The sequence below is a fragment of the Cupressus sempervirens genome, chromosome 10 (assembly GCF_028749045.1).
Source record: "Cupressus sempervirens isolate cs-2001-9-10 chromosome 10, ASM2874904v1, whole genome shotgun sequence".
Classification (NCBI taxonomy): Eukaryota; Viridiplantae; Streptophyta; class Pinopsida; order Cupressales; family Cupressaceae; genus Cupressus; species Cupressus sempervirens.
In genome coordinates, this window is record NC_143127.1 from 248380276 (window position 1) to 248394879 (window position 14604).

At 35.4% G+C, this 14604-nt stretch overlaps 1 long non-coding RNA gene across 1 annotated transcript in view; it reads right to left on the minus strand.

Moving 5' to 3' along the window:
• LOC149533562 (uncharacterized) overlaps positions 1 to 14604 on the minus strand; it is a 68502-nt gene that overhangs the window by 14335 nt on the left and 39563 nt on the right. The window lies entirely within an intron of this gene.

Consider the following 14604-nt stretch of genomic DNA (forward strand, 5'->3'; position numbering starts at 1 on the left):
TATAACTATGAGCAGCCTGTACTTTGATTATTATAGATTTCTGGTACCTATGAGAGCAAGGTCGACTTCATTTTTGTATCGTTGATGATTTAATATGACGTCTGAAAACATATAAATTATATATAATGGAGAGTTTCTAGTGATAAATTGAGTGCAGACTACTAATACAAAATGTCGTGTATAGATGATGTTTCAATAGCAATCTGCACCATCCTTAATATATAAAGTGGAGAGTCATGACTCCCAAAGAGTCATGGTTCTACGTGGCCTTTGGCCACGTAGAGTCATGTCTCTCCGAGGGCATGATTATAGTTATGAATAACCAAGACAAAACATAACACAATTTAACCACTCATGAATGATATATCAAGGAGCCCGATATTATAATGTGACAGTATAAAATTTTCTACCAATATTTATACTTTAACATGCCAATAATTATAATGCAAATGTATATTATCCAAAGCGCGCGCGCGCACGCACACACACACACACACACACATATATATGCATTGGATATATATATATATATATATATATATATATATATATATATATATATGCATTGGATTTAATAATCGGCAGTAACAACTTCATCTATTATTTACATAACACAAATTTGTATATCAAATAAACATGAATTACTTCTAATTATTCTAAAACATTAACACTCCCTCTTTAGCAAGGGAGAAGTAAAATACCATTTGAATTTCAGCATAGAAAATCTAATCACTTTATCTGATCTTCACACAATAAACAGTTATAAGTCAGATCACAAAATTATGAATGTTTATCATAATACATATTAACTCTAATTATCTGAAACAATAGCTAGAGTAATCACAATAAAAATGTTACCTATGATCTCTAATTGCTTGAGGCAATGTCTAGAGATGCCCATAGGATTTCATGATCTCTAATTGCTTGAAGCAATGTCTAGAGATGTCCATGAAAATCTCTTACCCATGATCTCTAATTGCTTTAAGCAATGTCTAGAGATGTCCATGACAACAGGCCTATTACTTACAAGTCGTCACCTTGTAAATAATTACCTTATGAAAAACTATGTATATGAAAGATCATCACCTTTCATTACATATGATGCTACTAATAGACAATAGAAGCATAAACACATATAAATTAAATTTGATTTAATATTACAAATTAATCATACCAAGTTTTTCTCTGAAGTATTTCAACTTCACTTTAGCCAGAGGCTTGGTAAAGATATTAGCAGTTTGCTCATTAGTACAAATATACTCTAATTGAATGATTCCTCAATTCACCATACCTTGAATGTAAAGAAAAGGAATTTCAATATGTTTAGAGCGATTGTAGAAAATTGGATTGGTTGAAAGCTTGATGAAACTTTGATTATCACAATGGATCACGGTGGGCTTTAAAGGTCATTTAAACAAATCAGCTGACAACTTTCGTAACCATATTGCTTCTCTAGCATCTAGAGAAGATGCGATGTATTCTACTTCAGTGGAGCTTAGTGCAACCGAGGTCTGTTTTCTGCTAGACCAAGAAATCATGCCAAATCTTAGACTAAAGCAATTTCCAAAAGTACTTTTACATTCAATAGGATTGCCTACCCAATCAGAATCTGAGTATCTATGAAGTTCGATGTTGATTTTCTCATATTTGATTCCCATTCTAATAATACCTCTTAAGCATCTCAAAATGTATTTTTTTGCATGGAGATGTGTTTTCTTTGGTGCACACATAAACTAACTCAAGGTTTGAGTAGCATAGCATATGTCAGGACGAGCATTAACCAAATACATTAAAGATCCAATAATCTGTCTGTAGTATGTAGAATCTGTAGGTTTAGATTTGATCACATCATCTTTCAACTATGTAAATTTACTTCCATAGCAGTAGCTACTGGTTTACATTCCATCATCCCAAATTTAGTTAAGATATCTACTGTATATTTTTCCTAATTTAGAATAATGCAATTATCCTACTGTCAGACTTCTAATCCAAGAAAGTAGTGAAGTAGTCCTAAGTCTTTCATTTCAAACTCTGTTGTGAGTTCTTGTTTGCATTTCTCTATGAGATATTCCTCACTTATTATCAATAGATCATCAACATATAACACAAGTACAATCATATCATCACCATCTATTTTGAAATATAAGTTGGGATCAGTTTCATTTTTGGAATATCCTAACTTTAATGAGTATTTGTCTATCCTTTCATACCTAGCTCTAGGAGCCTATTTGAGACCATAAAGTGCTTTCTTTAACTTACAAACATGAGTTTTTTTGTCGTGAGTATTGACCCCTTCTGGTTGCTCAATATACACTTCTTCTTCAATCTTGCTATTTAGGAATGTTGTTTTGACATCCATCTGGTGTACCTTCCATCCCCTGGATGTTGCAATAGCCAAGATGGTTCTGACAGAAGTATATCTAGCAACTGGAGCAAAATTTTCTTCATAATCGATGCTTTCTTTCTATGAGAACCCTCGTGCTACAAATTTGGCTTTGTATTTTTCAATACTACCATCAAATGCATGTTTAATTTTGAATAGCCATTTGGAAGAAACAACTGATTTGTTCTTAGGTTTTGGCACCACATCCCATACATCATTTTTTAATATAGAGTTATATTCTTCAATCATTGCTTCTTTTCAAGACTGATTTGAAAGTGCTTCTTTAACATTAGAAGGTTCTGTTTTTATAAGTTCAGTTAACAAAGCAACTTAACATGATTGATTTCTTGTTCTTTTGCTCTCTCACATAACTTCATCAAGTTCAACATGATTCTCTTCTATCATTTTCCTCGCCCAAAGTGGCCTCTCTTTTATTAGTGATATTTTTAGATTCTTCATGAATAGGCATAGTGGAAGAGGAGGGTTTAGAATCATCCTCCCTCTCAATTTTTGTTTGTTGATCTTCTTTAGGAATAGACTCAATAATAGATTCATCACTGTTTTTGAAAATTTTAAAAGCAGTATCTTCTTCAAATTTTACATCTCCACTAATCTCAATTGTTCTTTGTCCTGGAATGAAGGTTTTGTATCATTTAGTTGTTTCACTATATCCAATAAATATTCCCTTTTTCCTAGAAGGTTCTAGTTTTGTTCTTTTCTCTTTAGGTATGTGATTATAAACTAGACATCCAAATGTTCTCAAATGACTTAGATCAGGTTTAATGCCTGTAAATACTTCTTATGGAGTGGTGTTTTCTAAAACTGAGTATGCGCACCTATTTTGTATGTAGACAGCAGTATTAGATGCTTCAGCCCAGAAGGAAGTATGAAGGTTTTGGTCATGCATCATTGTTCTAATTGATTCAACAATTGATTTATTTTTGCGTTCCGCAATTCCATTTTGTTGAGGATTATAAGGTATAGAAAACTCCCTCTTAATCCCAACAGAAATGCAAAAAAAATTAAAATATCAGAAACATATTCACCTCCATTCTCTTATCTAAGGATTTTTATTTTATGTCCTAACTAATTTTCAACTAAGGCTTTGAATTCTTTGAATTTGGCTAAGACTTCAATTGATTCCTTCTGTTTGAAGAAATAGATCCAAGTTCTTCTAGAGTAATCATCAATAAAAATTATATAGAAGAAGCATCCATTAAGAGACAGGATGGACATAAGACTGCAAAGATCAGTGTGAATTAGTTCAAGGATGCGCTTAGATTTGTGACTACTAATAAGAAAAGATTGTTTAGTGTCTTTGCCTAAGGCACATCCTCTGCAAAGATTTGAGTGATCAGATTTTAGGCTAGGAATACCTTTTACAATTTTTTCCAATGATTATAATGCTTGGAAGTGAAGGTGACCTAGCCTCCTATGCCAAATTTTAGAGTTTGAAGTTTTATGACACAAAGCTAATTTTGAATTTTGGTTATTACAAAGTTTATAAATATTTCCATCTCTAAATCCAATAGCAATGGCTTTCTTAATATTAGAATTCTTGGGCCAAACTAGAACTTTTTCCTCTATAAATGTGATTCTGAAACCTTGATCTGCAAGACTAGAAATAGAAACTAGGTTTCTTTTAATTCCTCGTACATATAAGATATTCTTGAGTTGAAGAATGGTTCCTAAATTTAGTTGAATTGAATAGGAACCAATTCCTTTAATAGGATGAGTAGAGTTATCTCCAATGGTCACTTCTTCTAATGCTTGTTCAGTGAAGGTTTCAAACTTGTCTTTAAAATTGGTGCTGTGTCGAGATGCTCCATTGTCGATGATCCAAGTGTTGTTATTAGAGTTTAACTCACTTGAAAGGACTAAGTAAAATGCATAGTTTTCTCTTCATTCTCTCTCTTCATCCTCTTCTTTGATTTCTACTAGGGCTGCTTGAATCCTTTTCTTTTCAAGACAAAATTTGGGAGGGTGACCAATTTTGTCACATTTAAAACATCTAACTTTTGACCAATCATGTTGCTTGAAAGATTTGTTAGACTCCTTTTTGTTGAATTTGAATTTTCTCTTCTTATTTGATTTTACATTTGGATTTCTCCCTCTTGATTTGTACTCAGTCCTCTTGAGACTAGTCTAGATTCTTCTTCAGTGCATTCATTTTTTAATATATCAAATTTTGGAAGTTCGGGTTGAGAACTTAACGCTCGAATAAATGTTTCCCATGATAATGGAAGATCTCTCAGTGCTATCATGTTGAGTTCTTTGTCATCAACTCAATTGTCCATTGTTGCTAGTTGATCTTTTAGTTCAGAAATTCTTTAAAAATATGAGGTAATTGATTCTCCATTTTTCATCTTAATGTAAAGTAGATCTTGTTTTAAGGTTAATAATCTACTAGTATTATTGATTTCAAATGTATCTTTAATTGTGGAGAACATTTCAAAGGCAGTTTTGAGACTAGATATGGATGGTAGGATATGATCTTTTACGGAATCTATAATGATCTTCATAGCTTTGTTATTATGTCTTTTCCATGTTACTTTTTTTGGTCCATTTTCTGGCATGGCCATATTTGATTCAATAAATTCTTCTAATTCCATTTCCCTTAATATTATCATTACTCTAATTTTCCATGAAGAGAGATTTGATGCTCCTTTAAGCCTATCTTCTAGTCTCACATGATTTACCATTTTAATAACTTAGTGTTTTAGCCCCTTATATATATATATATATATATATATATATATATATATATATATATATATATATATATATATATATATATATATATATATATATATATATATATATATATATATATATATATATATATATAAAGTGTAATATTTTTTTCTTATTAGAATGGCTCTGATACCATGTTAGTTTTAATTGGATCTTTGATAGATAAAACAATTAACACAGGGACAATGTAACTCTTACTTGTATAACTATGAGTAGCCTATACTTTGATTATTGCAGATTTCTGGTACCTATGACAGCAAGGTCAACTTCCTTTCTATATTGTTGATGATTTAATATGACTTCTGATAACCTACAAATTATATATAATGGAGAGTTGCTAGTGATAAATTGAGTGCAGACCACTAATACAAAATGCCATGTATAGATGATGTTTCAATAGCGATCTGCACCATCCTTAATATATAAAGTGGAGAGTCATGACTCCTGAAGAGTGATGGTTCTATGTGGCCTTTGGCCACATAGAGTTATGCCTCTTCGGGGGCATGATTATAGTTATGTATAACCAAGACAAAATGTAACACAATTTAACCACCCGTGAATGATCTATCAAGGAGCCTGATATTATATTTTGACTATATAAAATTTGTTGTCGATATGTACACTGTTACGTGCCGATAATTATAATGCAAATATATATTATCCAAAGCACGTGTGTGTGTGTGTGCGCATTGGATTTAATAATCGACAGTAACAACTTCATCTATTAAACATAACATAGATTAGTATATCAGATAAACATGAATTACTTCTACTAATGCTAAAACATTAACAACATTATCTCTTCTTTCACCTTGCTTTTGCTGCTAAGGGACATTGGCAGGCTGATTCGCATTGTGTTGCTCAGCGACTACTTGTACATATGGCACTGCACTTGATGTGGAAGTTTGATTAGGAGGTTGAGGAGCAACCTCTTCCACAACTCTTCTCTTGCTCTTGGTATTGTAAGCACAAGAATCTTGGTTTACATTACCATGCTCTTCCACCAGGCGGTTCATGAAAGAATAATCATCTTACTGAAAAGTATCAACAGGTTGAATAGCATTGTGTTGTTGGGAAAGCCCTCACTTTGGTACAATCAAACCCAAATAAAATTTTGCCTTCTAACACATGCAACATCCATAGGAGTAGTTACAAGAAGGGCAAAAATCTTGATCTTGGGCAAGGTTGTTTTGAGGGACTAAAGCCCTATTTAGGTTGGTGTTTGAAGATTGGCGATGATCAATAGGTCTATTCTGATTGTGAGGGTGGTCGATAGGTCTATTCTAATTGTAGGGGACATGACTCTGGTTTGGAGGTCTACCATGAGTGGGACCTTGACTCTGGAGTTGGAGAGGCTTACTATTTTGAGCTTGTTGCCCCTTCATGGTCACTAGCTCATTTCCCATTTTTTGCACCACTGCACTGTTGTCTTCCATCTTCTTTTCTTGATCTAGCATCCTCTTATCCACATTTGCATTAGCGTCTACATTATGGCCTTGATCCTTTCAATTCCATTGGAGGATGTGGAGGCTACTGGAATCACAGTAAGAGGCTAACTTACAGAGGAAACATGAATAGGGGCCACAGTAGGCTAATGATTGGGCAAGTCAAGGAAGAAAGGCATTACGGGCCTTGGGGCTAACTTCCCTCCTTGTATCAAAATATTTTTAGCTCTTATGGTTCATAAGCATTTGGTAGAGTGTCCCCTCCCATAGATTGCAAAGTGATAGCAATATCACTGTTGAAGGCTCTGAGGTAATACAAGAATGCATTACCAGGAGAGGGCTTCACTACAGTAGATATTTTGTCCCATGTCTTCTGAAATCTATAATTGAAATCAGTCATACACTCATGTGGGGCTCTTTTGATAGTTGTCAACTGCTCTAAAAGTGACAAGTGGTCACTTTTGTCTTCAAAATGTTTACATAGGGCTGCCCCTAACCCATCCCAATCAGGAATAGAGTTATGAGGCAAACCCCTATAGCATTGTAGTGCTTTCCCTTTCAGAGATGAGGCCAGAAGCCTAACTACTACATCATCCTCAATGATACTATGAATATTGCAGACGTTAGACACCTCTTGAATATGCTCAACAGGGGAGATGGAGGTTTCACCAGTAAACTCAGGTATACTCTTAAGAGCTGCTACTAGTATGTCATGTCTTTGGCCTAATAGAAGGGGTCTTCCACCATTAAAGGTAGCGAAAACATGAGCTCTAGCCATGTAAGCAAGTGTTCTATTGATATGAAAAAATGGTATTCTAGGTTGATACCTAACAACAAGAGGAGTGGAGATAGATCTTGGAGGGGTATGTGTTACTGTCGCACTCCTAACTAGTGATAAAGATACTCTAGCCATTCTTCTTGGATTAGAAAGAGAAAGCTCCTAGTACTGGAAATTACCTCTGGAAGATGCCCTTGTGTGTTTCTTGGGCATGAATTGCAGCAACTTTGGTCTAGAAACTAGATTGTGCTTGAAGCTTAGAGTCGTCAAGTACTTCTAAACAATAAGCCTCTTGAAGGCTTTATACTGAAGGCAATACTATCTCCTCAGTATGAACATGGAATCTTTTCGACGCTAGTGAATTTTAAATGTTACAATATATTGTCCCATCGAGCATGCCAAAAATTGTTGTCACAAAAGCTTGCACCCTTGTCCATAGTTTTTACCTAAGGACAACCTTGTGAAACATGGAAACAACCTCCAAGTTGTGGGACTTGAACTATGAGGCTAAGTCTCCAGAGAAGGCTGGCTTCCTCTACTATTAGGATGCACTTAAACTATTCTTGAAAAGAAAAGGGGGAGGAACACATGAAAGTAACTACCTAATCTATTCTAAAGAGGTGATGCACCAAAATAGAGTGTTCAGACCAATCTCTGCCCATACATACATAGTACCATTATAATGACAATCCAAGGATATACGGATTCAGGCTTGCTTGAGTCTATTAACCACATACAGATCAGACAACCATGAGCGACACAAGGAAAAAATGCTTCACTTCTTATCATTCACGAGCCAAAAGAGATATAGAAATGTTGATTATAGATATTCATAGTACATCGAAGAGAGGCAAACAAAGCTTCCACAGTACATTAACTGCTGAAAGAGATAAGACAAGATGTCATATAACTCACAGGCAAAAGGGGGATCTTCTTTGTTTCTTTGGTATTGCCTTGGCATGCTACTGTAAATCCCCTTTTGCCTCTAAGTTATATGACATCCAGTCTTATCACTTTCAGTCATCAATGTACTGTGCAAGCTTTGTCTGCCTCTCTTCGATGTACTGTGAATATCTATAATCTGCATTTATGTATCTATGTTGGCCTATGAATGATAAGAAATGAAACATTTTTTCCTTGTGTCACTCATGTGGTTGTCTTATCTATACGTGGTTAATAGATTAAAGCAAGCCCGAATCCGTATATCTTTGGACTGTCATTATAATGGTATTGTCCATGAATGGGAAGAGATTGGTCTGAACACCCTATTTTGGTGCATCACCTCTTTAGAATAGATCAGATAGTTACTTTCATGTATTCCTCCCCCTTTTCTCTTCAAGAATAGTTTAAGTGCATCCTAATAGTAAAGGAAGCCGACCTTCTCCAAAGCCTTAGCCTCATAGTTCAAGTCCCACAGCTTGGAGGTTGTTTCCATGTTTCACAAGGTTGTCCTTGGGTAAAAACTTTGGACAAGGGTGCAAGCTTTTGTGACAACAGGAAAAGAAAATAATATAGACTATTTTCGATAGAAATGAGGCTCATCACATGACATAACAAATCTTTTGCAATAGAGATTGAAAATTTCAGAAAGGTTAACAAACATAAAGAATTATGTTTCTAAGGATAATATGCTTCATATCAGGCAAAGGCTCTTACCTAATTTTTGTTTGCAACAACAATTATGAAGACTATGTTCATAACAAAAAAATTTCAATAGTAATGAATGATGTTGCATTCACAATGTTAAATATCATTCATATAATCAATCATAGTTTAAATTCTCACTGACTTATCACCAATAAGTCAACTTATCACGAGAAGTTCTGGGCGTCGAGAAATAACATGATTTTATCATCGAGTTTTGATGTTGAGAAATTGAACTTCTCACAACGAGGAAAGGGTGATATACTGGCGATAAATCACCAACTTCTCGCAATATTTTGAAAACTTCTCTTGGGCGGCGCCAGTTTATACCCGCATTTGGAAAAAAATGTCATTTCATTTCTGTTTGCTGCATTTGGCATTTTGGATGGGGAGGAGAAGGGTTTTGGAGCAGCACTTAGGTGTTTGACAACAATTTGTAGTGATTTTTAGCAGATTAGGAGCGGATTCGAAATAGATTTGAAGCTCTTTCCAAGCAAATCCGGATCCACAAGTAAGTTTCTCAATTTTTTTTCTTTTGAGTTAAATTTTTTTTTGTCTTCCCATACTTGCATATCTTGCATTTGTAATGTTCTCTAATACATTTTATGGTTTTAGAGTGAATGTGTCATGACAAAGAGGCAAAGACCTAACACCATCTTTTTGCAATTTTTCTAAAAACAATCAAGTTTTTCTCAATAATTTCAAAACTTTAAGGCTAATACATTTTTTGTTTTATTCTCTGATTCTCCAACAAATATGGCTTCCTTTGCATCTAGGGCAGCAACATCTTCTAGTGGTCTCATAGCATGTCCATCTGGATTCATAGGCACACATGTCCATCTGGATTCATAGGCATGCACCCTAAAGGGGCTAGAGACTTTGCATGGAAATATGCCTCTGAAGGAATAGAGTATAATAGTGTCATATGCATAAAATGTGAAAGACAAATCCGTGGAGGCATATCTCGTTTGAAGTACCACCTTGTTGGTATAGAAAAGCATGACTCAAGGATTTGTGATGCGACTACGACGGAAATAAAAAAGGAGATGATTGCTTTGCTTAATGCCCAAGAAGAGAAGAAGTTGAAAAGGGAAAGGGCAAAATTGGCCATGAGGGCAACCATTTACGAATCGCAAGGTATGTTTCCTTTTAAGTTTTAACAATCATTTATTATTTTTTAATCACGACTAATGCTTGTGCTCAAAAAATTATCAATTTATCATGATTCATAATGAGATGTTGTGGGTTGTGTCATGTGACTAGGTATCCTAGCCACCCTTGATGAAGAAGAAGAAGCAATTGAGGGGATAGTGGGCTCTTTTCATGGCCCAAGGATCTGCGTATGGAACACACCTACTTGTGGTGGGTCCTTGGGCTCAGCTTCCACTTTTGTTGGGTCTAGTAGACCGCAAATCTCTTCTATTGATGGTTATTTTGTGCATAGAAACACACTTGGAGCACAACCATCATTGGAGGGTACTGGATGGAACCGTGATGTGCATGCGCAACTTGACATTCAATGTGCTAATTTTTGGTTTTTTAACAAGCTACAAGCTCTCCTTCAATGTTGCAGCAAGTCCATATTTTCTTAATTTTGTGACTGGTTGTACAGTAGCAGAAAAGGGCTACAAACCACCTACTCCTGCAGCCTTGAGTGGGAGCTAATTCATTTGTTTCAAACTTTAATACTTTTACAGTTTTACAATTTACTTTTTTTTGTTGAAAGTAATTTTTCTTAATCAAACTAGTGTACTTAAAGTGAATATCATTTTTTATGTTGTGCTTGTAGATTGTTGAAAGATGTTGTTTGCAGGGGCAAAGAAGTGGTTAAAAAGAAAAGGTTAGAATGGAAACAATATGGCTGATCCATACTTTCAGATGGATGGACGGATGAAAGAAACCGTACCATCATCAACTTCTTAGTTTCTTGCAAGGATCAAGTGATCTTTCTTAAATCCTTGGATGCCTCAGACAAAATAAAGACGGCTAAGAATTTGGCTCGAATGCTAGAGAATATTGTGATAGAGGTTGGGGCTGAAAATGTGGTGCAAATCATAACCGACAATGCAGCGGCATATGTGGCAACAAGTAGGATCTTACAAGAAAAGCATAACACATTCTTTTGGTCTCCTTGTGCAGTGCATGTTATTGACCTTCTTTTGGAGGATATAGAGAAATTGGATTGGGTGAAACCGGTTGTAGAGGAAGCAAGGACGATAACAAAATATATCTACAATCACCCTTGGGTCCTTCGCTTGATGAGAGACTACACTAAAGACGAGGAGTTGGTTAGACCCGTGGTCACAAGATTTGCAATGATTTTTTTAATGTCGCAAAATGTGTTCTTAAACATATGAATCCTTTGAGATAGATGTTTGTGTGTCCAAAATGGCTATAGTCAAGTTATTCAAAGAAGGTCGATGGGCAGAGAGTTTTTTGAGCAAGCTTCAGAAATTGTGGATGTGAGTTGGAAACTTCAAAATTTGATTTTTTTTGGTACTTATTAATCAAGTCTTTCATTATTATTTTATAGCCCTACTCTTTGATTAATAATTGTTTTCTACTTTTCAATTGTAGGTGGTGAGGCCCTTAGTTAGAGTTCTCTGCTTGGTAGATGGGGAACAAACCCCAATGGGGTCCCTTTATGAGGCCTTGGATAGGGCGAAAGAGGCTGTAGGAAATAAGTACAAGGGAGAGAGCCTAAAATTTCAACCCTTATGGGATATTATTGATAGGAGGTGGAGCAATCAGCTCCACCAACCCATTCATGCAGTAGGGTATTTCCTCAACCCTTGTTACCGCTTCTCTCCATCATATACGAATCCCAATGGAGATGTCATGGAGGGCTTTAGTGAATGCATGCAGAGGATGGTACCCGACATTGCAATGAGAGACCTCATTGTGACCGAGATGGAAGTGTATCAAAATGCAACGGGCAAACTATTCTCCTCAGCCTTGGCAAAGAGAGGCAGACAGACTCAGACACCAAGTACAATATTTGGAATTTCGAGTCTCTCACATGCATGTGAAGTAGATAAATAAGCTACATAAACTTGTCCTCATCTTACTTTCTAACTCTTTAATATTTATCTTGCAGATGCTTGGTGGCAAAATTGGGGTGGTAATGTCCCTAATATGCAAAAGCTTACTCTTTGCATCTTATGTCAACCTTGTAACTCATCTAGTTGTGAGCGTAATTGGATCTTGTTTGAATCTATTCACACAAAGAAGAGGAACAAATTGGCACAAAAATGTTAAAATGACCTTGTCTTTGTGCATTATAACCTCAAGTTGTGCATAAGAAAGGTAATGGCAGCAGCAATTGAGCCACTTGATCTGGATGACATAGATCCTTTTGGCGATTGGACAATAGAGGAGCAACCTTCACTATTCTCTGAGGATGAGATATATGAGTTGGAGAGGGAGGCTATGGAAGAGGGAAATTTTGCAGTGGGACTAGATGACATTCAGGAGGAGGGCAGTGAGAATGAGGAGTCTAAGGACAATGATAGTGAGGATGAGGATGATGAGGAATCCTTGCCAGGGCCAACATTAGCACCACCACAAACGACTGCTATGGCTAGAGCTGCTAGACCCCCTCTCTCTCCCATAGTTTTTACTAGAGCTACTAGGATGGGGAAGAGGAAGAAGTAGACTAGTTTCATATTGAACTTGACATTTGTATTTGCTTAAATTTTGAATCTTTAACAAAGACAATTTAGTATTTACTATTTGTAGCTTATTTCAGAGTTCAGAGTCTGTAGGCTATGACTACATCGGCATTCCACATGAGGATGTGATTTTGTTACTTATTGCATTTATATATATCTAAATTAGCTTGTTTGGTTTGTTTAGTTATTTACTGACTCAATACATGCATCTACTTATTGAATTTTGTGAAAAAAATGCATTTTTAATTAAATTAAAGTCATTTTTTAAATTCTCGAGAAGTTGCCGATTTCTCTCCAATATTTGCCAAGAAATTGTTTTTGGCCTTGCCGAGAAGTGGCCGAGAACGAGAAGTTGAACTATGTAATCAATAATGGGACATATCAGGTAACTACAAGGACATATGTTGTCTGTAGAGATATATGTAGTGCATAATAACATATCACAGTCCTTGCAAGCTTATCAACCTAGCAAAGTAGAAGTCACTCACTTTCATGAGAAGATAGCTAAAATCGTAGCACTTGAAGAAGCACTTTGAGGTTTCAAACTCATGAATCAATTATGAAGAAAAATTTTGCAATATGAAAGTTATGTTAAAGAGCAATAGAGGTCCATTATAGTCATATTACTATTAAAAGGAAGACCATTGGTAACTACAAAAGTGAATGTAGAAAGGGAAGGAATAGGCTTAAAAAGGCTTGTACATAGTTAACTATAAAGGCATGCCTAGAAAGGAACAGAAAATGGATTCCAAGTAATCAGAATATCAATCTATCAAAATATGAAATATTATCTTTGTTTAAAGTCTAGCATAGTGGAGGTCCAACAATCTAGAGGAGTGGGTAGCATTGATGGCTGTCATAAGTTATGACATTCAAAGAAAACTCATTAGCATGCATAATAGGGACAACAATAATACAAACTTAATATAGTGTTGTAAGCACTAATTACAATTATATTTGTAACATGGTTGTTGGAACCTCTTTACAGGCTACCTTAAAAAACCAAATTTGCATTGGAAGAGATCACTAAAGGATTTATAAAAACTGCAGTTATTATTATACAAGATCTTGGATGCATAATGATAGTGTTGTTTCCATCAAAGATAGGGGGTAGAGAATATTCGAAGATTAGTCATAGAAATTCTTGAGTAGGAAATAGATAATATGTACAGGCTAACCATTAAAGGGGGGAGGTCAACAAGTGGGTAGCACAAATGAAAAGGCAGTTACTCATGACTGTTACATATCAACAGTATAATCATTTTGAGTAGTAAAGAATAAAAAGTATTGCTTGACCATCAGAACAAGAACACCTACAACAGCAACCACGGAGGCCAAGAAAGCTAAGGAATGTCCTTGAAGAAATCTTAAAGGATGCATTTAAAATCTTACATCTTCCCAGTATCCAATCCATACGACTTCAACAATTTCCATAATTTTGCAAGATATTGAGTGCAACTGTATCATATTGAAGCAGCAGTTTACAGTCAAAAGTTAAAGCACTAAAATTGCTCCACTAGACAAATAAATAAACCTGTATCAACAACCAAGAACGTCGAGGGAGCCAAAGGAAGTCTTGTTGATACTTTTGGAGATGCCTTGGCAAAAAACAAGAGAAAAAATAATCACCACAAGAATTTTAGCAACTTGTACCAATTTGAATTTTAGGTCATATGTCTTCTTAGAGGACTTAACTCACCATTTGCAAAGCTTAACAAGTCAAAAAATCTCAAGTGCCTAATGTAGGTGAGGAAAAATAAGTCTCAATTTTGTAAGTTTTTCTTGGCAAATTTTATGTTGAGTTCCTCTACTCATGTTTTAGGGTGTGGAGTGAGGTAAGTAATGGTTTCCAGTTATTTTGTGTAATGTCCCTGTTTTGGTTGGCATCGTTGTGCGTGCCAGATCAGTGTATCACAGACTCTCGTCGAC